Source organism: Phalangium opilio, unplaced genomic scaffold (assembly GCF_054372755.1).
Source record: "Phalangium opilio isolate 3A_F unplaced genomic scaffold, DU_Popi_V2 ptg000230l_1, whole genome shotgun sequence".
Taxonomy (NCBI): domain Eukaryota; kingdom Metazoa; phylum Arthropoda; class Arachnida; order Opiliones; family Phalangiidae; genus Phalangium; species Phalangium opilio.
This window is the reverse complement of record NW_028324221.1, coordinates 684,064-702,112: the sequence shown is the minus strand read 5'-3', so window position 1 is coordinate 702,112 and position 18,049 is coordinate 684,064. Positions and strand designations below refer to the sequence as shown.

The following is an 18,049-nucleotide window of genomic DNA, read 5'->3' as shown; positions in this document are numbered from 1 at the left end:
TGTCGATTTAACTAAAATAAACGGAATGATCCGTGCTTTTACAGGGGGAACTTGGGTTTGAAAGAAGGACCTCTCGATCTGCAGTCGAATGCTGTACAACTGAGCTAGTCCCCCTTGTTCAGAACCGTAATGTCGATTTAACCAAAATAAACGAAATGATCCGTGCTGTTACAGGGGGAACTCGGGTTTAAACCAAGGACCTCTCGATCTGCAGTCGAATGCTCTAACACTGAGCTATTACCCCTTGCTCAAGGCCCCAAAGTCGATTTAACTAAAATAAACGGAATGATCCGTGCTGTTACATTGGGAACTTGGGTTTGAACCAACGACCTCTCGATCTGCAGTTGAATGCTCTACCACTGAACTATTCCCCCTTTTTCAAAACCGTAATGTCGATTTAACTAAAATAAACGGAATGATCCGTGCTGTTACAGGGGGAACTCGGGCTTGAACCAAGGACCTCTCGATCTGCAGTCGAATGCTCTACCACTGAGCTACTCCCCCTTGTTCTTAACCGTAATGTCGATTTAACTAAACTAAGCGGAATGATCCGTGCTGTTACAGGGGGAACTCGGGTTTGAACCAAGGACCTCTCGATCTGCAGTCGAATGCTCTACCACTTAGCTATTCCCTTTTGTACAGAGCCGTAATGTCGATTTAACAAAAATAAACGGAATGATCCGTGCTGTTACAGGGGGAACTCGCGTTTGAACGAAGGACCTCTCGATCTGCAGTCGAATGCTCAACCACTGAGCTATTCCCCCTTGTTCATAGCCGTAATGTCGATTTAACTAAAATAAACGGAATGATCCGTGCTTTTACATTGGGAACTTGGGTTTGAACCAAGGACCTCTCGATCTGCAGTCGAATGCTCTACCACTGAGCTAGTCTTCCTTGTTCAAAACCGTAATGTCGATTTAAACAAAATAAACGAAATGATCCGTGCTGTTACAGGGGGAACTCGGGTTTGACCCAAGGACCTCTCGATCTGCAGTCGAATGCTCTACCACTGAGCTATTCCCCCTTGTTCAAGGCCCCAAAGTCGATTTAACTAAAATAAACGGAATGATCCGTGCTGATACAGGGGGAACTTGGGTTTGAACCAAGGACCTCTCGATCTGCAGTCGAATGCTCTACCACTGAGCTATTCCCCCTTTTTCAGAACCGTAATGTCGATTTAACTAAAATAAACGGAGTGATCCGTGCTGTTACAGGGGGAACTCGGGTTTGAACCAAGGACCTCTCGATTTGCAGTCGAATGCTCTACCACTGAGCTATTCCCCCTTGTTCAAGGCCCCAAAGTCGATTTAACTAAAATAAACGGAATGATCCGTGTTGTTACAGGGGGAACTCGGGTTTGAACCAAGGACCTCTCGATCTGCAGTCGAATGTTCTACCACTGAGCTATTCCCCCTTGTTTATAGCCGTAATGTCGATTTAACTAAAATAAACGGTATGATCCGTGTTGTTACAGGGGGAACTCGGGTTTGAACGAAGGACCTCTTGATCTGCAGTCGAATGCTCTACCACTGAGCTATTCACCCTTGTTCAAGGCCGTTATGTCGATTTAACTAAAATAAACGGAATTAACCGTGCTGTTACAGGGAGAACTCGGGCTTGAACTAAGGACCTCTCGATCTGCAGTCGAATGCTCTACCACTGAGCTAATCCCCCTTGTTCTTAACCGTAATGTCGATTTAACTAAAAGAAACGAAATGATCCGTGCTGTTACAGGGGGAATTCGGGTTTGAACCAAGGACCTCTCGATCTGCAGTCGAATGCTCTACCACTGAGCTATTCCCCCTTGTTCATAGCCTTAATGTCGATTTAACAAAAATAAACGGAATGATCCGTGCTGTTACAGGGGGAACTCGGGTTTGAACCAAGGACCTCTCGATTTGCAGTCGAATGCTCTACCACTGAGCTATTCCCCCTTGTTCAAGGCCCCAATGTCGATTTAACTAAAATAAACGTAATGTTCCGTGCTGTTACAGGGGGAACTTGGGTTTGAACCAAGGACCTCTCGATCTGCAGTCGAATGCTCTACCACTTAGCTATTCCCCCTTGTAAAAGGCCGTAATGTCGGTTTAACTAAAATAAACGGAATGATCCGTGCTATTACAGGGGGAACTCCGGTTTGAACCAAGGACCTCTCGATCTGCAGTCGAATGCTCTACCACTGAGCTATTCCCTTTTGTTCAGAGGCGTAATGTCGATTTAACTAAAATAAACGGAATGATCCGTGCAGTTACAGGGGAACTCGCGTTTGTACGAAGGACCTCTCGATCTGCAGTAGAATGCTCTACCACTGAGCTATTCCCCCTTGTTCAAGGCCGTTATATCGATTTAACTAAAATAAACGAAATGATCCGTGCTGTTACAGGGGGAACTCGGGTTTGAACCAAGGACCTCTCGATCTGCAGTCGAATGCTCTACCACTGAGCTATTCCCCCTTGTTCACAGCCGTAATGTCGATTTAACTAAAATAAACGGAATGATCCGTGCTGTTACAGGGGGAACTCGGGCTTGAACCAAGGACCTCTCGATCTGCAGTCGAATGCTCTACCACTGAGCTATTCCCCCTTGTTCTTAACCGTAATGTCGATTTAACTAAAATAAACGGAATGATCCGTGCTGTTACAGGGGGAACTCGGGTTTGAACCAAGGACCTCTCGATCTGCAGTCGAATGCTCTACCACTTAGCTATTCCCTTTTGTACAGAGCCGTAATGTCGATTTAACTAAAATAAACGGAATGATCCGTACTGTTACAGGGGGAACTCGGGTTTGACCCAAGGACCTCTCGATCTGCAGTCGAATGCTCTACCACTGAGCTATTCCCCCTTGTTCAAGGCCCCAAAGTCGATTTAACTAAAATAAACGGAATGATCCGTGATGATACAGGGGGAACTTGGGTTTGAACCAAGGACCTCTCGATCTGCAGTCGAATGCTCTACCACTGAGCTATTCCCCCTTTTTCAGAACCGTAATGTTGATTTAACAAAAATAAACGGAATGATCCGTGCTGTTACAGGGGGAACTCGGGTTTGAACCAATGATTTCTCGATTTGCAGTCGAATGCTCTACCACTGAGCTATTCCCCCTTGTTCAAGGCCCCACTGTCGATTTAACTAAAATAAACGTAATGTTCCGTGCTGTTACAGGGGGAACTTGGGTTTGAACTAAGGACCTCTCGATCTGCAGTCGAATGCTCTACCACTTAGCTATTCCCCCTTGTAAAAGGCCATAATGTCGGTTTAACTAAAATAAACGGAATGATCCGTGCTATTACAGGGGGAACTCCGGTTTGAACCAAGGACCTCTCGATCTGCAGTCGAATGCTCCACCACTGAGCTATTCCCTTTTGTTCAGAGCCGTAATGTCGATTTAACTAAAATAAACGGAATGATCCGTGCAGTTACAGGGGAACTCGCGTTTGAACGAAGGACCTCTCGATCTGCAGTCGAATGCTCTACCACTGAGCTATTCCCCCTTGTTCAAGGCCGTTATATCGATTTAACTAAAATAAACGAAATGATCCGTGCTGTTACAGAGGGAACTCGGGTTTGAACCAAGGACCTCTCGATCTGTAGTCGAATGCTCTACCACTGAGCTATTCCCCTTGTTCATAGCCGTAATGTCGATTTAACTAAAATAAACGGAATGATCCGTGCTTTTACATGGGGAACTTGGGTTTGAAAGAAGGACCTCTCGATCTGCAGTCGAATGCTGTACAACTGAGCTAGTCCCCCTTGTTCAGAACCGTAATGTCGATTTAACCAAAATAAACGAAATGATCCGTGCTGTTACAGGGGGAACTCGGGTTTAAACCAAGGACCTCTCGATCTGCAGTCGAATGCTCTAACACTGAGCTATTACCCCTTGCTCAAGGCCCCAAAGTCGATTTAACTAAAATAAACGGAATGATCCGTGCTGTTACATTGGGAACTTGGGTTTGAACCAACGACCTCTCGATCTGCAGTTGAATGCTCTACCACTGAACTATTCCCCCTTTTTCAAAACCGTAATGTCGATTTAACTAAAATAAACGGAATGATCCGTGCTGTTACAGGGGGAACTCGGGCTTGAACCAAGGACCTCTCGATCTGCAGTCGAATGCTCTACCACTGAGCTACTCCCCCTTGTTCTTAACCGTAATGTCGATTTAACTAAACTAAGCGGAATGATCCGTGCTGTTACAGGGGGAACTCGGGTTTGAACCAAGGACCTCTCGATCTGCAGTCGAATGCTCTACCACTTAGCTATTCCCTTTTGTACAGAGCCGTAATTTCGATTTAACAAAAATAAACGGAATGATCCGTGCTGTTACAGGGGGAACTCGCGTTTGAACGAAGGACCTCTCGATCTGCAGTCGAATGCTCAACCACTGAGCTATTCCCCCTTGTTCATAGCCGTAATGTCGATTTAACTAAAATAAACGGAATGATCCGTGCTTTTACATTGGGAACTTGGGTTTGAACCAAGGACCTCTCGATCTACAGTCGAATGCTCTACCACTGAGCTAGTCTTCCTTGTTCAAAACCGTAATGTCGATTTAAACAAAATAAACGAAATGATCCGTGCTGTTACAGGGGGAACTCGGGTTTGACCCAAGGACCTCTCGATCTGCAGTCGAATGCTCTACCACTGAGCTATTCCCCCTTGTTCAAGGCCCCAAAGTCGATTTAACTAAAATAAACGGAATGATCCGTGCTGATACAGGGGGAACTTGGGTTTGAACCAAGGACCTCTCGATCTGCAGTCGAATGCTCTACCACTGAGCTATTCCCCCTTTTTCAGAACCGTAATGTCGATTTAACAAAAATAAACGGAATGATCCGTGCTGTTACAGGGGGAACTCGGGTTTGAACCAAGGACCTCTCGATTTGCAGTCGAATGCTCTACCACTGAGCTATTCCCCCTTGTTCAAGGCCCCAAAGTCGATTTAACTAAAATAAACGGAATGATCCGTGTTGTTACAGGGGGAACTCGGGTTTGAACCAAGGACCTCTCGATCTGCAGTCGAATGTTCTACCACTGAGCTATTCCCCCTTGTTTATAGCCGTAATGTCGATTTAACTAAAATAAACGGTATGATCCGTGTTGTTACAGGGGGAACTCGGGTTTGAACGAAGGACCTCTTGATCTGCAGTCGAATGCTCTACCACTGAGCTATTCACCCTTGTTCAAGGCCGTTATGTCGATTTAACTAAAATAAACGGAATTAACCGTGCTGTTACAGGGAGAACTCGGGCTTGAACTAAGGACCTCTCGATCTGCAGTCGAATGCTCTACCACTGAGCTAATCCCCCTTGTTCTTAACCGTAATGTCGATTTAACTAAAAGAAACGAAATGATCCGTGCTGTTACAGGGGGAATTCGGGTTTGAACCAAGGACCTCTCGATCTGCAGTCGAATGCTCTACCACTGAGCTATTCCCCCTTGTTCATAGCCTTAATGTCGATTTAACTAAAATAAACGGAATGATCCGTGCTTTTACATTGGGAACTTGGGTTTGAACCAAGGACCTCTCGATCTGCAGTCGAATGCTCTACCACTGAGCTATTCCCCCTTGTTCAAAGCCCCAAAGTCGATTTAACTAAAATAAACGGAATGATCCGTGTTGTTACAGGGGGAACTCGGGTTTGAACCAAGGACCTCTCGATCTGCAGTCGAATGTTCTACCACTGAGCTATTCCCCCTTGTTTATAGCCGTAATGTCGATTTAACTAAAATAAACGGTATGATCCGTGTTGTTACAGGGGGAACTCGGGTTTGAACGAAGGACCTCTTGATCTGCAGTCGAATGCTCTACCACTGAGCTATTCACCCTTGTTCAAGGCCGTTATGTCGATTTAACTAAAATAAACGGAATTAACCGTGCTGTTACAGGGAGAACTCGGGCTTGAACTAAGGACCTCTCGATCTGCAGTCGAATGCTCTACCACTGAGCTAATCCCCCTTGTTCTTAACCGTAATGTCGATTTAACTAAAAGAAACGAAATGATCCGTGCTGTTACAGGGGGAATTCGGGTTTGAACCAAGGACCTCTCGATCTGCAGTCGAATGCTCTACCACTGAGCTATTCCCCCTTGTTCATAGCCTTAATGTCGATTTAACTAAAATAAACGGAATGATCCGTGCTTTTACATTGGGAACTTGGGTTTGAACCAAGGACCTCTCGATCTGCAGTCGAATGCTCTACCACTGAGCTAGTCCTCCTTACTCAAAACCGTAATGTCGATTTAACCAAAATAAACGAAATGATCCGTGCAGTTACAGGGGGAACTCGGGTTCGAACCAAGGACCTCTCGATCTGCAGTCGAATGCTCTACCACTGAGCTATTCCCCCTTGTTCAAAACCGTAATGTCGATTTAACTAAAATAAACGGAATGATCCGTGTTGTTACAGGGGGAACTCCGGTTTGAACCAAGGACCTCTCGATCTGCAGTCGAATGCTCCACCACTGAGCTATTCCCTTTTGTTCAGAGCCGTAATGTCGATTTAATTAAAATAAACGGAATGATCCGTGTTGTTACAGGGGGAACTCCGGTTTGAACCAAGGACCTCTCGATCTGCAGTCGAATGCTCCACCACTGAGCTATTCCCTTTTGTTCAGAGCCGTAATGTCGATTTAACTAAAATAAACGGAATGATCCGTGCAGTTACAGGGGAACTCGCGTTTGAACGAAGGACCTCTCGATCTGCAGTCGAATGCTCTACCACTGAGCTATTCCCCCTTGTTCAAGGCCGTTATATCGATTTAACTAAAATAAACGAAATGATCCGTGCTGTTACAGAGGGAACTCGGGTTTGAACCAAGGACCTCTCGATCTGCAGTCGAATGCTCTACCACTGAGCTATTCCCCTTGTTCATAGCCGTAATGTCGATTTAACTAAAATAAACGGAATGATCCGTCTTTTACAGGGGGAACTTGGGTTTGAAAGAAGGACCTCTCGATCTGCAGTCGAATGCTCTACCACTGAGCTAGTCCTCCTTACTCAAAACCGTAATGTCGATTTAACCAAAATAAACGAAATGATCCGTGCAGTTACAGGGGGAACTCGGGTTCGAACCAAGGACCTCTCGATCTGCAGTCGAATGCTCTACCACTGAGCTATTCCTCCTTGTTCAAGGCCCCAAAGTCGATTTAACTAAAATAAACGGAATGATCCGTGCTGTTACTGGGGGAACTTGGGTTTGAACCAAGGACCTCTCGATCTGCAGTCGAATGCTCTACCACTGAACTATTCCCCCTTTTTCAAAACCGTAATGTCGATTTAACTAAAATAAACGGAATGATCCGTGCTGTTACAAGGGGAACTCGCGTTTGAACGAAGGACCTCTCGATCTGCAGTCGAATGCTCAACCACTGAGCTATTCCCCCTTGTTCATAGCCGTAATGTCGATTTAACAAAAATAAACGGAATGATCCGTGCTGTTACAGGGGGAACTTGGGTTTGAACCAAGGACCTCTCGATCTGCAGTCGAATGCTCTTCCACTGAGCTATTCCCCTTGTTCAAGGTCGTAATGTCGATTTAACTAAAATAAACGGAATGATCCGTGCTTTTACATTGGGAACTTGGGTTTGAACCAAGGACCTCTCGGTCTGCAGTCGAATGCTCTACCACTGAGCTAGTCCCCCTTGTTCAAAACCGTAATGTCGATTTAACTAAAATAAACGGAATGATCCGTGCTGATACAGGGGGAACTTGGGTTTGAACCAAGGACCTCTCGATCTGCAGTCGAATGCTCTACCACTGAGCTATTCCCCCTTTTTCAGAACCGTAATGTCGATTTAACAAAAATAAACGGAATGATCCGTGCTGTTACAGGGGGAACTCGGGTTTGAACCAAGGACCTCTCGATTTGCAGTCGAATGCTCTACCACTGAGCTATTCCCCCTTGTTCAAGGACCCAAAGTCGATTTAACTAAAATAAACGGAATGGTCCGTGCTGTTACAGGGGGAACTCGGGTTTGAACCAAGATCTCTCGATCTGCAGTCGAATGCTCTACCACTGAGCTATTTCCCCTTGTTCATAGCCGTAATGTCGATTTAACTAAAATAAATGGAATGATCCGTGCTTTTACATTGGGAACTTGGGTTTGAACCAAGGACCTCTCGATCTGCAGTCGAATGCTCTACCACTGAGCTAGTCCCCCTTGTTTAAAACCGTAATGTCGATTTAACCAAAATAAACGAAATGATCCGTGCTGTTACAGGGGGAACTCGGGTTTAAACCAAGGACCTCTCGATCTGCAGTCGAATGCTCTACCACTGAGCTATTCCCCCTTGTTCAAGGCCCCAAAGTCGATTTAACTAAAATAAACGGAATGATCCGTGCTGTTACAGGGGGAACTTGGGTTTGAACCAAGGACCTCTCGATCTGCTGTCGAATGCTCTACCACTGAGCTATTCCCCCTTTTTCAGAACCGTAATGTCGATTTAACTAAAATAAACGGAATGATCCGTGCTGTTACTGGGGGAACTCGGGTTTGAACCAAGGACCTCTCGATTTGCAGTCGAATGCTCTACCACTGAGCTATTCCCCCTTTTTCAGAACCGTAATGTCGATTTAACTAAAATAAACGGAATGATCCGTGCTGTTACAGGGGGAACTCGGGTTTGAACCAAGGACCTCTCGATATGCAGTCGAATGCTCTACCACTGAGCTATTCCCCTTGTTCAAGGCCGTTATGTCGATTTAACTAAAATAAACGGAATGAAACGTGCTGTTACAGGGAGAACTCGGGCTTGAACCAAGGATCTCTCGATCTGCAGTCGAATGCTCTACCACTGAGCTATTTCCCCTTGTTCAAGGCCCCAAAGTCGATTTAACTAAAATAAACGGAATGATCCGTGCTGATACAGGGGGAACTTGGGTTTGAACCAAGGACCTCTCGATCTGCAGTCGAATGCTCTACCACTGAGCTATTCCCCCTTTTTCAAAACCGTAATGTCGATTTAACTAAAATAAACGGAATGATCCGTGCTGTTACAAGGGGAACTCGCGTTTGAACGAAGGACCTCTCGATCTGCAGTCGAATGCTCAACCACTGAGCTATTCCCCCTTGTTCATAGCCGTAATGTCGATTTAACTAAAATAAACGGAATGATCCGTGCTTTTACATTGGGAACTTGGGTTTGAACCAAGGACCTCTCGATCTGCAGTCGAATGCTCTACCACTGAGCTAGTCTTACTTGTTCAAAACCGTAATGTCGATTTAAACAAAATAAACGAAATGATCCGTGCTGTTACAGGGGGAACTCGGGTTTGACCCAAGGACCTCTCGATCTGCAGTCGAATGCTCTACCACTGAGCTATTCCCCCTTGTTCAAGGCCCCAAAGTCGATTTAAATAAAATAAACGGAATGATCCGTGCTGATACAGGGGGAACTTGGGTTTGAACCAAGGACCTCTCGATCTGCAGTCGAATGCTCTACCACTGAGCTATTCCCCCTTTTTCAGAACCGTAATGTCGATTTAACAAAAATAAACGGAATGATCCGTGCTGTTACAGGGGGAACTCGGGTTTGAACCAAGGTCCTCTCGATTTGCAGTCGAATGCTCTACCACTGAGCTATTCCCCCTTGTTCAAGGACCCAAATTCGATTTAACTAAAATAAACGGAATGATCCGTGCTGTTACAGGGGGAACTCGGGTTTGAACCAAGATCTCTCGATCTGCAGTCGAATGCTCTACCACTGAGCTATTCCCCCTTGTTCATAGCCGTAATGTCGATTTAACTAAAATAAATGGAATGATCCGTGCTTTTACATTGGGAACTTGGGTTTGAACCAAGGACCTCTCGATCTGCAGTCGAATGCTCTACCACTGAGCTAGTCCCCCTTGTTTAAAACCGTAATGTCGATTTAACCAAAATAAACGAAATGATCCGTGCTGTTACAGGGGGAACTCGGGTTTAAACCAAGGACCTCTCGATCTGCAGTCGAATGCTCTACCACTAAGCTATTCCCCCTTGTTGAAGGCCCCAAAGTCGATTTAACTAAAATAAACGGAATGATCCGTGCTGTTACAGGGGGAACTTGGGTTTGAACCAAGGACCTCTCGATCTGCAGTCGAATGCTCTACCACTGAGCTATTCCCCCTTTTTCAGAACCGTAATGTCGATTTAACTAAAATAAACGGAATGATCCGTGCTGTTACAGGGGGAACTCGGGTTTGAACCAAGGACCTCTCGATTTGCAGTCGAATGCTCTACCACTGAGCTATTCCCCCTTTTTCAGAACCGTAATGTCGATTTAACTAAAATAAACGGAATGATCCGTGCTGTTACAGGGGGAACTCGGGTTTGAACCAAGGACCTCTCGATTTGCAGTCGAATGCTCTACCACTGAGCTATTCCCCTTGTTCAAGACCGTTATGTCGATTTAACTAAAATAAACGGAATGAAACGTGCTGTTACAGGGAGAACTCGGGCTTGAACCAAGGATCTCTCGATCTGCAGTCGAATGCTCTTCCACTGAGCTATTCCCCCTTGTTCAAGGCCCCAAAGTCGATTTAACTAAAATTAACGGAATGATCCGTGCTGTTACAGGGGGAACTCGGGTTTGAACCAAGGACCTCTCGATTTGCAGTCGAATGCTCTACCACTGAGCTATTCCCCCTTGTTTAAGGCCCCAAAGTCGATTTAACTAAAATAAACGGAATGAACCGTGCTGTTACAGGGGGAACTCGGGTTTGAACCAAGATCTCTCGATCTGCAGTCGAATGCTCTACCACTGAGCTATTCACCCCTTTTCAGAGCCGTAATGTCGATTGAACTAAAATAAACGGAATGATCCGTGATACTACAGGGGGGAACTCGGGTTTGAACCAAGGACCTCTCGATCTGCAGTCGAATGCTCTACCACTGAGCAATTCCCCTTGTTCAAGGTCGTAATGTCGGTTTAACTAAAATAAACGGAATGATCCGTGCTGTAACAGGGGGAACTCGGGTTTGAACAAAGGACCTCTCGATCTGCAGTCGAATGCTCTACCACTGAGCTATTCCCCCTTGTTCATAGCCGTAATGTCGATTTAACTAAAATAAACGGAATGATCCGTTCTGTTACAGGGGGAACTTGGGTTTGAACCAGGGACCTCTCGATCTGCAGTCGAATGCTCTACCACTGAGCTATTCCCCCTTTTTCAGAACCGTAATGTCGATTTAACTAAAATAAACGGAATGATCCGTGCTGTTACAGGGAGAACTCGGGTTTGAACCAAGGACCTCTCGATCTGCAGTCCAATGCTCTACCACTGAGCTATTCCCCCTTGTTCAAGGCCCCAAAGTCGATTTAACTAAAATAAACGGAATGATCCGTGCTGTTACAGGGAGAACTTGGGTTTGAACCAAGGACCTCTCGATCTGCAGTCGAATGCTCTACCACTGAGCTATTCCCCCTTTTTCAGAACCGTAATGTCGGTTTAACTAAAATAAACGGAATGATCCGTGCTGTTACAGGGGGAACTCGGGTTTGAACCAAGGACCTCTCGATTTGCAGTCGAATGCTCTACCACTGAGCTATTCCCCCTTGTTCAAGGCCGTTATGTCGATTTAACTAAAATAAACGGAATGAAACGTGCTGTTACAGGGAGAACTAGGGCTTGAACCAAGGACCTCTCGATCTGCAGTCGAATGCTCTACCACTGAGCAATTCCCCCTTGTTCAAGGCCGTTATGTCGATTTAACTAAAATAAACGGAATGAAACGTGCTGTTACAGGGAGAACTCGGGCTTGAACCAAGGATCTCTCGATCTGCAGTCGAATGCTCTACCACTGAGCTATTCCCCCTTGTTCAAGGCCCCAAAGTCGATTTAACTAAAATAAACGGAATGATCCGTGCTGTTACAGGGGGAACTCGGGTTTAAACCAAGGACCTCTCGATCTGCAGTCGAATGCTCTACCACTGAGCTATTCCCCCTTGTTGAAGGCCCCAAAGTCGATTTAACTAAAATAAACGGAATGATCCGTGCTGTTACAGGGGGAACTTGGGTTTGAACCAAGGACCTCTCGATCTGCAGTCGAATGCTCTACCACTGAGCTATTCCCCCTTTTTCAGAACCGTAATGTCGATTTAACTAAAATAAACGGAATGATCCGTGCTGTTACAGGGGGAACTCGGGTTTGAACCAAGGACCTCTCGATTTGCAGTCGAATGCTCTACCACTGAGCTATTCCCCCTTTTTCAGAACCGTAATGTCGATTTAACTAAAATAAACGGAATGATCCGTGCTGTTACAGGGGGAACTCGGGTTTGAACCAAGGACCTCTCGATTTGCAGTCGAATGCTCTACCACTGAGCTATTCCCCTTGTTCAAGACCGTTATGTCGATTTAACTAAAATAAATGGAATGAAACGTGCTGTTACAGGGAGAACTCGGGCTTGAACCAAGGATCTCTCGATCTGCAGTCGAATGCTCTACCACTGAGCTATTCCCCCTTGTTCAAGGCCCCAAAGTCGATTTAACTAAAATTAACGGAATGATCCGTGCTGTTACAGGGGGAACTCGGGTTTGAACCAAGGACCTCTCGATTTGCAGTCGAATGCTCTACCACTGAGCTATTCCCCCTTGTTTAAGGCCCCAAAGTCGATTTAACTAAAATAAACGGAATGAACCGTGCTGTTACAGGGGGAACTCGGGTTTGAACCAAGATCTCTCGATCTGCAGTCGAATGCTCTACCACTGAGCTATTCACCCCTTTTCAGAGCCGTAATGTCGATTGAACTAAAATAAACGGAATGATCCGTGATACTACAGGGGGGAACTCGGGTTTGAACCAAGGACCTCTCGATCTGCAGTCGAATGCTCTACCACTGAGCAATTCCCCTTGTTCAAGGTCGTAATGTCGGTTTAACTAAAATAAACGGAATGATCCGTGCTGTAACAGGGGGAACTCGGGTTTGAACAAAGGACCTCTCGATCTGCAGTCGAATGCTCTACCACTGAGCTATTCCCCCTTGTTCATAGCCGTAATGTCGATTTAACTAAAATAAACGGAATGATCCGTTCTGTTACAGGGGGAACTTGGGTTTGAACCAGGGACCTCTCGATCTGCAGTCGAATGCTCTACCACTGAGCTATTCCCCCTTTTTCAGAACCGTAATGTCGATTTAACTAAAATAAACGGAATGATCCGTGCTGTTACAGGGAGAACTCGGGTTTGAACCAAGGACCTCTCGATCTGCAGTCCAATGCTCTACCACTGAGCTATTCCCCCTTGTTCAAGGCCCCAAAGTCGATTTAACTAAAATAAACGGAATGATCCGTGCTGTTACAGGGAGAACTTGGGTTTGAACCAAGGACCTCTCGATCTGCAGTCGAATGCTCTACCACTGAGCTATTCCCCCTTTTTCAGAACCGTAATGTCGGTTTAACTAAAATAAACGGAATGATCCGTGCTGTTACAGGGGGAACTCGGGTTTGAACCAAGGACCTCTCGATTTGCAGTCGAATGCTCTACCACTGAGCTATTCCCCCTTGTTCAAGGCCGTTATGTCGATTTAACTAAAATAAACGGAATGAAACGTGCTGTTACAGGGAGAACTAGGGCTTGAACCAAGGATCTCTCGATCTGCAGTCGAATGCTCTACCACTGAGCTATTCCCCCTTGTTCAAGGCCCCAAAGTATTTAACTAAAATAAACGGAATGATCCGTGCTGTTACAGGGGGAACTCGGGTTTGAACCAAGATCTCTCGATCTGCAGTCGAATGCTCTACCACTGAGCTATTCCCCCTTTTTCAGAGCCGTAATGTCGATTGAACTAAAATAAACGGAATGATCCGTGATACTACAGGGGGGAACTCGGGTTTGAACCAAGGACCTCTCGATCTGCAGTCGAATGCTCTACCACTGAGCAATTCCCCTTGTTCAAGGTCGTAATGTCGGTTTAACTAAAATAAACGGAATGATCCGTGCTGTAACAGGGGCAACTCGGGTTTGAACCAAGGACCTCTCGATTTGCAGTCGAATGCTCTACCACTGAGCAATTCCCCCTTGTTCAAGGCCGTTATGTCGATTTAACTAAAATAAACGGAATGAAACGTGCTGTTACAGGGAGAACTCGGGCTTGAACCAAGGATCTCTCGATCTGCAGTCGAATGCTCTACCACTGAGCTATTCCCCCTTGTTCAAGGCCCCAAAGTCGATTTAACTAAAATAAACGGAATGATCCGTGCTGTTACAGGGGGAACTCGGGTTTGAACCAAGATCTCTCGATCTGCAGTCGAATGCTCTACCACTGAGCTATTCCCCCCTTTTCAGAGCCGTATTGTCGATTGAACTAAAATAAACGGAATGATCCGTGATACTACAGGGGGGAACTCGTGTTTGAACCAAGGACCTCTCGATTTGCAGTCGAATGCTCTACCACTGAGCTATTCCCCCTTGTTCAAGGCCGTTATGTCGATTTATCTAAAATAAACGGAATGAAACGTGCTGTTACAGGGAGAACTCGGGCTTGAACCAAGGATCTCTCGATCTGCAGTCGAATGCTCTACCACTGAGCTATTCCCCCTTGTTCAAGGCCCCAAAGTATTTAACTAAAATAAACGGAATGATCCGTGCTGTTACAGGGGGAACTCGGGTTTGAACCAAGATCTCTCGATCTGCAGTCGAATGCTCTACCACTGAGCTATTCCCCCTTTTTCAGAGCCGTAATGTCGATTGAACTAAAATAAACGGAATGATCCGTGATACTACAGGGGGGAACTCGGGTTTGAACCAAGGACCTCTCGATCTGCAGTCGAATGCTCTACCACTGAGCAATTCCCCCTTGTTGAAGACCGTTATGTCGATTTAACTAAAATAAACGGAATGAAACGTTCTGTTACAGGGAGAACTCGGGCTTGAACCAAGGATCTCTCTATCTGCAGTCGAATGCTCTACCACTGAGCTATTCCCCCTTGTTCAAGGCCCCAAAGTCGATTGAACTAAAATAAACGGAATGATCCGTGATACTACAGGGGGGAACTCGGGTTTGAACCAAGGACCTCTCGATCTGCAGTCGAATGCTCTACCACTGAGCTATTCCCCCTTGTTCATAGCCGTAATGTCGGTTTAACTAAAATAAACGGAATGATCCGTGCTGTAACAGGGGGAACTTGGGTTTGAACCAGGGACCTCTCGATCTGCAGTCGAATGCTCTACCACTGAGCTATTCCCCCTTTTTCAGAACCGTAATGTCGATTTAACTAAAATAAACGGAATGATCCGTGCTGTTACAGGGAGAACTCGGGTTTGAACCAGGGACCTCTCGATCTGCAGTCGAATGCTCTACCACTGAGCTATTCCTCCTTTTTCAGAACCGTAATGTCGATTTAACTAAAATAAACGGAATGATCCGTGCTGTTACAGGGGGAACTCGGGTTTGAACCAAGGACCTCTCGATCTGCAGTCGAATGCTCTACCACTGAGCTATTCCCCCTTGTTCAAGGCCCCAAAGTCGATTTAACTAAAATAAACGGAATGATCCGTGCTGTTACAGGGGGAACTTGGGTTTGAACCAAGGACCTCTCGATCTACAGTCGAATGCTCTACCACTGAGCTATTCCCCCTTTTTCAGAACCGTAATGTCGGTTTAACTAAAATAAACGGAATGATCCGTGCTGTTACAGGGGGAACTCGGGTTTGAACCAAAGACCTCTCGATTTGCAGTCGAATGCTCTACCACTGAGCTATTCCCCTTTGTTCAAGGCCGTTATGTCGATTTAACTAAAATAAACGGAATGAAACGTGCTGTTACAGGGAGAACTCGGGCTTGAACCAAGGATCTCTCGATCTGCAGTCGAATGCTCTACCACTGAGCTATTCCCCCTTGTTCAAGGCCCCAAAGTCGATTTAACTAAAATAAACGGAATGATCCGTGCTGTTACAGGGGGAACTCGGGTTTGAACCAAGATCTCTCGACCTGCAGTCGAATGCTCTACCACTGAGCTATTCCCCCCTTTTCAGAGCCGTAATGTCGATTGAACTAAAATAAACGGAATGATCCGTGATACTACAGGGGGGAACTCGGGTTTGAACCAAGGACCTCTCGATCTGCAGTCGAATGCTCTACCACTGAGCAATTCCCCTTGTTCAAGGTCGTAATGTCGGTTTAACTAAAATAAACGGAATGATCCGTGCTGTAACAGGGGGAACTCGGGTTTGAACCAAGGACCTCTCGATCTGCAGTCGAATGCTCTACCACTGAGCTATTCCCCCTTGTTCATAGCCGTAATGTCGATTTAACTAAAATAAACGGAATGATCCGTGCTGTTACAGGGGGAACTTGGGTTTGAACCAGAAACCTCTCGATCTGCAGTCGAATGCTCTACCACTGAGCAATTCCCCTTGTTCAAGGTCGTAATGTCGGTTTAACTAAAATAAACGGAATGATCCGTGCTGTAACAGGGGGAACTCGGGTTTGAACCAAGGACCTCTCGAGCTGCAGTCGAATGCTCTACCACTGAGCTATTCCCCCTTGTTCATAGCCGTAATGTCGATTTAACTAAAATAAACGGAATGATCCGTGCTGTTACAGGGGGAACTCGGGTTTGAACCAAGGACCTCTCGATCTGCAGTCGAATGCTCTACCACTGCGCTATTCCCCCTTGTTCAAGGCTCCAAAGTCGATTTAACTAAAATAAACGGAATGATCCGTGCTGTTACAGGGGGAACTTGGGTTTGAACCAAGGACCTCTCGATTTGCAGTCGAATGCTCTACCACTGAGCTATTCCCCCTTGTTCAAGGCCGTTATGTCGATTTAACTAAAATAAACGGAATGAAACGTGCTGTTACAGGGAGAACTCGGGCTTGAACCAAGGATCTCTCGATCTGCAGTCGAATGCTCTACCACTGAGCTATTCCCCCTTGTTCAAGGCCCCAAAGTCGATTTAACTAAAATTAACGGAATGATCCGTGCTGTTACAGGGGGAACTCAGGTTTGAACCAAGGACCTCTCGATTTGCAGTCGAATGCTCTACCACTGAGCTATTCCCCCTTGTTCAAGGCCCCAAAGTCGATTTAACTAAAATAAACGGAATGATCCGTGCTGTTACAGGGGGAACTTGGGTTTGAACCAAGGACCTCTCGATCTGCAGTCGAATGCTCTACCACTGAGCTATTCCCCCTTTTTCAGAACCGTAATGTCGATTTAACAAAAATAAACGGAATGATCCGTGCTGTTACAGGGGGAACTCGGGTTTGAACCAAGGACCTCTCGATTTGCAGTCGAATGCTCTACCACTGAGCTATTCCCCCTTGTTCAAGGCCGTTATGTCGATTTAACTAAAATAAACGGAATGAAACGTGCTGTTACAGGGAGAACTCGGACTTGAACCAAGGATCTCTCGATCTGCAGTCGAATGCTCTACCACTGAGCTATTCCCCCTTGTTCAAGGCCCCAAAGTCGATTTAACTAAAATGAACGGAATGATCCGTGCTGTTACAGGGGGAACTTGGGTTTGAACCAAGGACCTCTCGATCTGCAGTCGAATGCTCTACCACTGAGCTACTCCACCTTGTTCAAAACCGTAATGTCGATTTAACCAAAATAAACGAAATGATCCGTGCTGTTACAGGGGGAACTCGGGTTTGACCCAAGGACCTCTCGATCTGCAGTCGAATGCTCTACCACTGAGCTATTCCCCCTTGTTCAAGGCCCCAAAGTCGATTTAACTAAAATGAACGGAATGATCCGTGCTGTTACAGGGGGAACTTGGGTTTGAACCAAGGACCTCTCGATCTGCAGTCGAACGCTCTACCACTGAGCTATTCCCTCTTTTTCAGAACCGTAATGTCGATTTAACTAAAATAAACGGAATGATCCGTGCTGTTACAGGGGGAACTCGGGTTTGAACCAAGGACCTCTCGATCTGCAGTCGAATGCTCTACCACTTAGCTATTCCCTTTTGTACAGAGCCGTAATGTCGATTTAACTAAAATAAACGGAATGATCCGTGCTGTTACAGGGGGGACTCGCGTTTGAACGAAGGACCTCTCGATCTGCAGTCGAATGCTCAACCACTGAGCTATTCCCCCTTGTTCAAGGCCGTT

The 18,049-nt window shown here is 46.0% G+C and overlaps 57 non-coding genes across 57 annotated transcripts; all 57 read right to left on the bottom strand.

The window, feature by feature from the left end:
* Positions 1–432: 432 nt before the first annotated feature.
* On the bottom strand, positions 433–504 carry TRNAC-GCA (transfer RNA cysteine (anticodon GCA)). Its single transcript has one exon. It is a non-coding gene; the product is annotated as a tRNA-Cys (tRNA).
* Positions 505–1,082: 578 nt separating this feature from the next.
* On the bottom strand, positions 1,083–1,154 carry TRNAC-GCA (transfer RNA cysteine (anticodon GCA)). Its single transcript has one exon. It is a non-coding gene; the product is annotated as a tRNA-Cys (tRNA).
* A 58-nt stretch (positions 1,155–1,212) lies between these two features.
* TRNAC-GCA (transfer RNA cysteine (anticodon GCA)) lies at positions 1,213–1,284 on the bottom strand. The gene has a single exon. It is a non-coding gene; the product is annotated as a tRNA-Cys (tRNA).
* A 578-nt stretch (positions 1,285–1,862) lies between these two features.
* On the bottom strand, positions 1,863–1,934 carry TRNAC-GCA (transfer RNA cysteine (anticodon GCA)). Its single transcript has one exon. It is a non-coding gene; the product is annotated as a tRNA-Cys (tRNA).
* Positions 1,935–2,381: 447 nt separating this feature from the next.
* Positions 2,382–2,453, bottom strand: TRNAC-GCA (transfer RNA cysteine (anticodon GCA)). Its single transcript has one exon. It is a non-coding gene; the product is annotated as a tRNA-Cys (tRNA).
* Positions 2,454–2,511: 58 nt separating this feature from the next.
* On the bottom strand, positions 2,512–2,583 carry TRNAC-GCA (transfer RNA cysteine (anticodon GCA)). Its single transcript has one exon. It is a non-coding gene; the product is annotated as a tRNA-Cys (tRNA).
* A 318-nt stretch (positions 2,584–2,901) lies between these two features.
* TRNAC-GCA (transfer RNA cysteine (anticodon GCA)) lies at positions 2,902–2,973 on the bottom strand. Its single transcript has one exon. It is a non-coding gene; the product is annotated as a tRNA-Cys (tRNA).
* A 577-nt stretch (positions 2,974–3,550) lies between these two features.
* Positions 3,551–3,622, bottom strand: TRNAC-ACA (transfer RNA cysteine (anticodon ACA)). The gene has a single exon. It is a non-coding gene; the product is annotated as a tRNA-Cys (tRNA).
* Positions 3,623–4,069: 447 nt separating this feature from the next.
* TRNAC-GCA (transfer RNA cysteine (anticodon GCA)) lies at positions 4,070–4,141 on the bottom strand. The gene has a single exon. It is a non-coding gene; the product is annotated as a tRNA-Cys (tRNA).
* Positions 4,142–4,456: 315 nt separating this feature from the next.
* TRNAY-GUA (transfer RNA tyrosine (anticodon GUA)) lies at positions 4,457–4,535 on the bottom strand. Its single transcript has one exon. It is a non-coding gene; the product is annotated as a tRNA-Tyr (tRNA).
* A 184-nt stretch (positions 4,536–4,719) lies between these two features.
* Positions 4,720–4,791, bottom strand: TRNAC-GCA (transfer RNA cysteine (anticodon GCA)). The gene has a single exon. It is a non-coding gene; the product is annotated as a tRNA-Cys (tRNA).
* Positions 4,792–4,849: 58 nt separating this feature from the next.
* On the bottom strand, positions 4,850–4,921 carry TRNAC-GCA (transfer RNA cysteine (anticodon GCA)). The gene has a single exon. It is a non-coding gene; the product is annotated as a tRNA-Cys (tRNA).
* Positions 4,922–6,279: 1,358 nt separating this feature from the next.
* Positions 6,280–6,351, bottom strand: TRNAC-GCA (transfer RNA cysteine (anticodon GCA)). The gene has a single exon. It is a non-coding gene; the product is annotated as a tRNA-Cys (tRNA).
* Positions 6,352–7,056: 705 nt separating this feature from the next.
* Positions 7,057–7,128, bottom strand: TRNAC-GCA (transfer RNA cysteine (anticodon GCA)). The gene has a single exon. It is a non-coding gene; the product is annotated as a tRNA-Cys (tRNA).
* Positions 7,129–7,186: 58 nt separating this feature from the next.
* On the bottom strand, positions 7,187–7,258 carry TRNAC-GCA (transfer RNA cysteine (anticodon GCA)). The gene has a single exon. It is a non-coding gene; the product is annotated as a tRNA-Cys (tRNA).
* Positions 7,259–7,705: 447 nt separating this feature from the next.
* TRNAC-GCA (transfer RNA cysteine (anticodon GCA)) lies at positions 7,706–7,777 on the bottom strand. The gene has a single exon. It is a non-coding gene; the product is annotated as a tRNA-Cys (tRNA).
* A 58-nt stretch (positions 7,778–7,835) lies between these two features.
* TRNAC-GCA (transfer RNA cysteine (anticodon GCA)) lies at positions 7,836–7,907 on the bottom strand. Its single transcript has one exon. It is a non-coding gene; the product is annotated as a tRNA-Cys (tRNA).
* A 317-nt stretch (positions 7,908–8,224) lies between these two features.
* Positions 8,225–8,296, bottom strand: TRNAC-GCA (transfer RNA cysteine (anticodon GCA)). Its single transcript has one exon. It is a non-coding gene; the product is annotated as a tRNA-Cys (tRNA).
* Positions 8,297–8,484: 188 nt separating this feature from the next.
* On the bottom strand, positions 8,485–8,556 carry TRNAC-GCA (transfer RNA cysteine (anticodon GCA)). The gene has a single exon. It is a non-coding gene; the product is annotated as a tRNA-Cys (tRNA).
* Positions 8,557–8,873: 317 nt separating this feature from the next.
* On the bottom strand, positions 8,874–8,945 carry TRNAC-GCA (transfer RNA cysteine (anticodon GCA)). Its single transcript has one exon. It is a non-coding gene; the product is annotated as a tRNA-Cys (tRNA).
* Positions 8,946–9,393: 448 nt separating this feature from the next.
* On the bottom strand, positions 9,394–9,465 carry TRNAC-GCA (transfer RNA cysteine (anticodon GCA)). The gene has a single exon. It is a non-coding gene; the product is annotated as a tRNA-Cys (tRNA).
* Positions 9,466–9,523: 58 nt separating this feature from the next.
* On the bottom strand, positions 9,524–9,595 carry TRNAC-GCA (transfer RNA cysteine (anticodon GCA)). The gene has a single exon. It is a non-coding gene; the product is annotated as a tRNA-Cys (tRNA).
* Positions 9,596–9,653: 58 nt separating this feature from the next.
* Positions 9,654–9,724, bottom strand: TRNAC-GCA (transfer RNA cysteine (anticodon GCA)). Its single transcript has one exon. It is a non-coding gene; the product is annotated as a tRNA-Cys (tRNA).
* Positions 9,725–10,042: 318 nt separating this feature from the next.
* Positions 10,043–10,114, bottom strand: TRNAC-GCA (transfer RNA cysteine (anticodon GCA)). Its single transcript has one exon. It is a non-coding gene; the product is annotated as a tRNA-Cys (tRNA).
* A 58-nt stretch (positions 10,115–10,172) lies between these two features.
* Positions 10,173–10,244, bottom strand: TRNAC-GCA (transfer RNA cysteine (anticodon GCA)). Its single transcript has one exon. It is a non-coding gene; the product is annotated as a tRNA-Cys (tRNA).
* Positions 10,245–10,302: 58 nt separating this feature from the next.
* On the bottom strand, positions 10,303–10,374 carry TRNAC-GCA (transfer RNA cysteine (anticodon GCA)). Its single transcript has one exon. It is a non-coding gene; the product is annotated as a tRNA-Cys (tRNA).
* Positions 10,375–10,561: 187 nt separating this feature from the next.
* TRNAC-GCA (transfer RNA cysteine (anticodon GCA)) lies at positions 10,562–10,633 on the bottom strand. Its single transcript has one exon. It is a non-coding gene; the product is annotated as a tRNA-Cys (tRNA).
* A 577-nt stretch (positions 10,634–11,210) lies between these two features.
* On the bottom strand, positions 11,211–11,282 carry TRNAC-GCA (transfer RNA cysteine (anticodon GCA)). The gene has a single exon. It is a non-coding gene; the product is annotated as a tRNA-Cys (tRNA).
* Positions 11,283–11,340: 58 nt separating this feature from the next.
* Positions 11,341–11,412, bottom strand: TRNAC-GCA (transfer RNA cysteine (anticodon GCA)). The gene has a single exon. It is a non-coding gene; the product is annotated as a tRNA-Cys (tRNA).
* Positions 11,413–11,470: 58 nt separating this feature from the next.
* Positions 11,471–11,542, bottom strand: TRNAC-GCA (transfer RNA cysteine (anticodon GCA)). Its single transcript has one exon. It is a non-coding gene; the product is annotated as a tRNA-Cys (tRNA).
* Positions 11,543–11,730: 188 nt separating this feature from the next.
* On the bottom strand, positions 11,731–11,802 carry TRNAC-GCA (transfer RNA cysteine (anticodon GCA)). Its single transcript has one exon. It is a non-coding gene; the product is annotated as a tRNA-Cys (tRNA).
* A 58-nt stretch (positions 11,803–11,860) lies between these two features.
* On the bottom strand, positions 11,861–11,932 carry TRNAC-GCA (transfer RNA cysteine (anticodon GCA)). Its single transcript has one exon. It is a non-coding gene; the product is annotated as a tRNA-Cys (tRNA).
* Positions 11,933–11,990: 58 nt separating this feature from the next.
* TRNAC-GCA (transfer RNA cysteine (anticodon GCA)) lies at positions 11,991–12,062 on the bottom strand. Its single transcript has one exon. It is a non-coding gene; the product is annotated as a tRNA-Cys (tRNA).
* Positions 12,063–12,120: 58 nt separating this feature from the next.
* Positions 12,121–12,192, bottom strand: TRNAC-GCA (transfer RNA cysteine (anticodon GCA)). Its single transcript has one exon. It is a non-coding gene; the product is annotated as a tRNA-Cys (tRNA).
* A 58-nt stretch (positions 12,193–12,250) lies between these two features.
* On the bottom strand, positions 12,251–12,322 carry TRNAC-GCA (transfer RNA cysteine (anticodon GCA)). The gene has a single exon. It is a non-coding gene; the product is annotated as a tRNA-Cys (tRNA).
* A 57-nt stretch (positions 12,323–12,379) lies between these two features.
* TRNAC-GCA (transfer RNA cysteine (anticodon GCA)) lies at positions 12,380–12,451 on the bottom strand. The gene has a single exon. It is a non-coding gene; the product is annotated as a tRNA-Cys (tRNA).
* A 58-nt stretch (positions 12,452–12,509) lies between these two features.
* Positions 12,510–12,581, bottom strand: TRNAC-GCA (transfer RNA cysteine (anticodon GCA)). Its single transcript has one exon. It is a non-coding gene; the product is annotated as a tRNA-Cys (tRNA).
* Positions 12,582–13,158: 577 nt separating this feature from the next.
* Positions 13,159–13,230, bottom strand: TRNAC-GCA (transfer RNA cysteine (anticodon GCA)). Its single transcript has one exon. It is a non-coding gene; the product is annotated as a tRNA-Cys (tRNA).
* A 58-nt stretch (positions 13,231–13,288) lies between these two features.
* Positions 13,289–13,360, bottom strand: TRNAC-GCA (transfer RNA cysteine (anticodon GCA)). Its single transcript has one exon. It is a non-coding gene; the product is annotated as a tRNA-Cys (tRNA).
* A 58-nt stretch (positions 13,361–13,418) lies between these two features.
* On the bottom strand, positions 13,419–13,490 carry TRNAC-GCA (transfer RNA cysteine (anticodon GCA)). The gene has a single exon. It is a non-coding gene; the product is annotated as a tRNA-Cys (tRNA).
* A 186-nt stretch (positions 13,491–13,676) lies between these two features.
* On the bottom strand, positions 13,677–13,747 carry TRNAC-GCA (transfer RNA cysteine (anticodon GCA)). Its single transcript has one exon. It is a non-coding gene; the product is annotated as a tRNA-Cys (tRNA).
* A 318-nt stretch (positions 13,748–14,065) lies between these two features.
* Positions 14,066–14,137, bottom strand: TRNAC-GCA (transfer RNA cysteine (anticodon GCA)). Its single transcript has one exon. It is a non-coding gene; the product is annotated as a tRNA-Cys (tRNA).
* Positions 14,138–14,195: 58 nt separating this feature from the next.
* TRNAC-GCA (transfer RNA cysteine (anticodon GCA)) lies at positions 14,196–14,266 on the bottom strand. The gene has a single exon. It is a non-coding gene; the product is annotated as a tRNA-Cys (tRNA).
* A 189-nt stretch (positions 14,267–14,455) lies between these two features.
* TRNAC-GCA (transfer RNA cysteine (anticodon GCA)) lies at positions 14,456–14,527 on the bottom strand. The gene has a single exon. It is a non-coding gene; the product is annotated as a tRNA-Cys (tRNA).
* A 56-nt stretch (positions 14,528–14,583) lies between these two features.
* Positions 14,584–14,654, bottom strand: TRNAC-GCA (transfer RNA cysteine (anticodon GCA)). The gene has a single exon. It is a non-coding gene; the product is annotated as a tRNA-Cys (tRNA).
* Positions 14,655–14,974: 320 nt separating this feature from the next.
* TRNAC-GCA (transfer RNA cysteine (anticodon GCA)) lies at positions 14,975–15,046 on the bottom strand. The gene has a single exon. It is a non-coding gene; the product is annotated as a tRNA-Cys (tRNA).
* A 318-nt stretch (positions 15,047–15,364) lies between these two features.
* On the bottom strand, positions 15,365–15,436 carry TRNAC-GCA (transfer RNA cysteine (anticodon GCA)). The gene has a single exon. It is a non-coding gene; the product is annotated as a tRNA-Cys (tRNA).
* Positions 15,437–15,494: 58 nt separating this feature from the next.
* TRNAY-GUA (transfer RNA tyrosine (anticodon GUA)) lies at positions 15,495–15,566 on the bottom strand. The gene has a single exon. It is a non-coding gene; the product is annotated as a tRNA-Tyr (tRNA).
* A 188-nt stretch (positions 15,567–15,754) lies between these two features.
* Positions 15,755–15,826, bottom strand: TRNAC-GCA (transfer RNA cysteine (anticodon GCA)). Its single transcript has one exon. It is a non-coding gene; the product is annotated as a tRNA-Cys (tRNA).
* Positions 15,827–16,143: 317 nt separating this feature from the next.
* On the bottom strand, positions 16,144–16,215 carry TRNAC-GCA (transfer RNA cysteine (anticodon GCA)). The gene has a single exon. It is a non-coding gene; the product is annotated as a tRNA-Cys (tRNA).
* A 187-nt stretch (positions 16,216–16,402) lies between these two features.
* TRNAC-GCA (transfer RNA cysteine (anticodon GCA)) lies at positions 16,403–16,474 on the bottom strand. The gene has a single exon. It is a non-coding gene; the product is annotated as a tRNA-Cys (tRNA).
* Positions 16,475–16,662: 188 nt separating this feature from the next.
* TRNAC-GCA (transfer RNA cysteine (anticodon GCA)) lies at positions 16,663–16,734 on the bottom strand. The gene has a single exon. It is a non-coding gene; the product is annotated as a tRNA-Cys (tRNA).
* Positions 16,735–16,792: 58 nt separating this feature from the next.
* TRNAC-GCA (transfer RNA cysteine (anticodon GCA)) lies at positions 16,793–16,864 on the bottom strand. Its single transcript has one exon. It is a non-coding gene; the product is annotated as a tRNA-Cys (tRNA).
* A 58-nt stretch (positions 16,865–16,922) lies between these two features.
* On the bottom strand, positions 16,923–16,994 carry TRNAC-GCA (transfer RNA cysteine (anticodon GCA)). Its single transcript has one exon. It is a non-coding gene; the product is annotated as a tRNA-Cys (tRNA).
* Positions 16,995–17,052: 58 nt separating this feature from the next.
* TRNAC-GCA (transfer RNA cysteine (anticodon GCA)) lies at positions 17,053–17,124 on the bottom strand. The gene has a single exon. It is a non-coding gene; the product is annotated as a tRNA-Cys (tRNA).
* Positions 17,125–17,182: 58 nt separating this feature from the next.
* TRNAC-GCA (transfer RNA cysteine (anticodon GCA)) lies at positions 17,183–17,254 on the bottom strand. The gene has a single exon. It is a non-coding gene; the product is annotated as a tRNA-Cys (tRNA).
* Positions 17,255–17,312: 58 nt separating this feature from the next.
* On the bottom strand, positions 17,313–17,384 carry TRNAC-GCA (transfer RNA cysteine (anticodon GCA)). The gene has a single exon. It is a non-coding gene; the product is annotated as a tRNA-Cys (tRNA).
* Between the last annotated feature and the right edge of the window lie 665 nt (positions 17,385–18,049).